Raw genomic sequence first — 3,013 nt, 5'->3', positions numbered from 1 at the left:
TCCATAACACTCAAAATAAAAGACGTGTCATTGACTGATTTGCAGAACCGATTAAAAACCATCGGGATTTAATTTTGTTAATTAAAACCGTATTTACAATATATTAATTATATTATCTTAAATACATATTATAGTCTACACATTTAATAGGATAAAAAAATTTTTTTTTTTTTTTTTTGGAAAAAAGTGGGTAGGCCCATGCCTACCAGGCCTACCCACTGGCTACGCCACTGAAGTTCTATCATATATAGGTAGGTCGTAGGTACCTAAGTAGGAATAGTATAGATACTACTTCTATAGATACATACAATATTTACGTAGGTACCTATACCTACCTAACCTATATAGTACATATTCTACGAATTAACATTTTTGGTAGCATTAAAATGCTTACATTATTATTATGTTTGGGATTTATACAATTTATGTAGTCTAAATTTGAGAGATTGAGTGTTACTGAATATTAAAACAAGTACCTATCATTACTTATTCATGAGTCATGACATTAGTTACAATGAAGTAAGTGGACCTATTCAAACTATTCAAAAATATTCAGATACTTGTATGTAATTGAATGATAATTTCAGATGAAATAAGTAAAAAAAAAATTAACTAAATATTTATTTGATCATGAATTGGTCATAGATATAGACCATTTGCCTGGGCTTCAACCAAAAAACTGTTTTACTTCATAATACTATCATATTATATATTAAGTAATATATCATTATAAGTATAGTACCTACATAAAAGTATACTCATCTATATCCCAAAATAATTGTAGTATAATATGGCGGGTCTACAGTTCTACACATACACATATTTTGAATACTCACCCCATTTTTCCCTTTAATACCTAGTACACTTGTGATTTTTAGAATTTTTAAGTAAGTAACCTATACCTAAAGACCATAGTTTTAAATTTCCGATGTTTTTTATACTATTTAAGGAATATCCTGTGGTGATACAAACTTCTATTTTACAAATGAGAGCCCCCCCCCTTTTTTACTGAAAATTATTTAGCAAATGATTTTCTTGAAGATGTACCTTTTTAAATCAAAATTCTAATGAGCAGTTTTTTGAGTTATCAAAATGTTTATACTTTATACTAAGGAATAATTACTAAGAAAAATAATTCTTAAAAATGGTTTTATAAAAATAAAATTTATATTATGTAATATTGGAATCTAATATCTGATGCGAAGTACTACATCTGATATAGTATTTATTAAACTTAGAAAATTTTAACAAATTTTTTATATTGACAAATCAATAGTAATTACTAACTTTTTCAAATTATCAAGCCCCCATATCAACTTAATCTATTACTATAGACATATTATCTTTAGTACACAAACTTATACTCAAAACTACTCCATTGAATTTTAATTTAGAAACTAAATCAAAATTCTCAATAAAAATATCTGCCTAATAATTAAAAACGCAAAAGGGGGTTTGAAAGTTTTTATCATCACAGAATTTATTTTTTAAGTGGCACAAAAAATGTTAAGGATTCGAAAACATGGTCTTCAAGTGTATTTAAAAATTCCAAAAGTTAGAATTTGAATATAATATAAGCATAAAAATAGGACAAGCATGCTTAATATTAATAATATTAATAATGTTGTTTGGATCTAATATTATTATTTATTGTGTGTGAATGGGTACTTACTAGACATGCTGTTAAATGTGAGTACCTACCTAAATTATTACTTTTACACACTACTATTGTTTAACATGTAACACAATAATTTTGAATAATAGTAAACGACCGTTCCACAATACACACGAGTGGTACGTGAAAAAAAAATTTAGAGAATCTCAAAAATTCAAAAACTTATCTTATGCCGGTGGTAAACTCTCGCAGGCCCTCATCTTGCAATCGCTCGCATACAATCGGCGACATAGAACACAGTTTTTTTCATTTTAAACCAAAAAACTGTTTTTTTTTTCATTTCCATTGTTGTTTTTGTTTTTTCCAATTGTTTTGAACATGTTTAAAACAAGAAAAAAATTGTTATAATTTACGTTGAAAGGACAATGGGAAATTAATATTAGTTTTTTTTTGTCAATCAATAGGTAGTAGGTAGTAGGTACTCATAATAACAAAACAGTCGATTATGTGATTATTGATTTACTTAAAAATATATCATATGAAATGTAATTTATTTCACTATTGCTATAGTGCAGGGATGGCAAACCTTTTGAACACTGCGTGCCCAAAATTACCTTTTTTTTTTTTTTAGAGCGTGCCATGAAAAAAATTATATTATATAATAGTAAAAATTTTTGCGTGCCATGGATTTGCCATCCCTGCTATAGTGTATACTATATGCCTATGCTTCTATATAATAAACTAATATACTATACGTGAATGCATACTGCATTTTTAAAATAAATAAATAATTGGTTAATTTGTATTAAGTACTTCTGTCTACTACCCATTTAAATAAAACTATAATAATAGTATAGGAATTGGACTGTTAAATTATCAATAGAACAAAAATAAATTTGAATTATAATTTAACATAATTAATATAATAAGTTGTTATTACTTACTACAAAAATAATTTAAATAATAACATGTGGTAGGTACCTATCTTTTTTTTAATTTTAAAAGAATTTATATAAAACATTTTTAAACATATAACATAAAAAACATGTTTTAAACAATCTGTTTTAAACACAAAGTTTAATTTCAATTGTTTAAACATGTCTGAAACAAATGTTTTTAAACAAAATGTTTAAATCTGCAAACTCTGAGAATACCTATACCTATTAATTTCATAGATGATAGGCACTGGGAAGAGGGAAATACAAAGATAAAATGTATAAATTGGGTTTAATTAATTGGCAAATAATATAATTTAATACACAGTGGCGTACATACGAGGGGGTTGGCGGGAGGGATCAAACCCCTCCCCAGGACCAAAAAAAAAAAATTGTGATATTATTGATGAATTTTTATTATTAATCATCCATGTATACACAAACATTCGTCATAATAATATGA

Source organism: Acyrthosiphon pisum, chromosome X, assembly GCF_005508785.2.
Source record: "Acyrthosiphon pisum isolate AL4f chromosome X, pea_aphid_22Mar2018_4r6ur, whole genome shotgun sequence".
Lineage (NCBI taxonomy): Eukaryota > Metazoa > Arthropoda > Insecta > Hemiptera > Aphididae > Acyrthosiphon > Acyrthosiphon pisum.
This window is presented reverse-complemented; position numbering follows the sequence as displayed.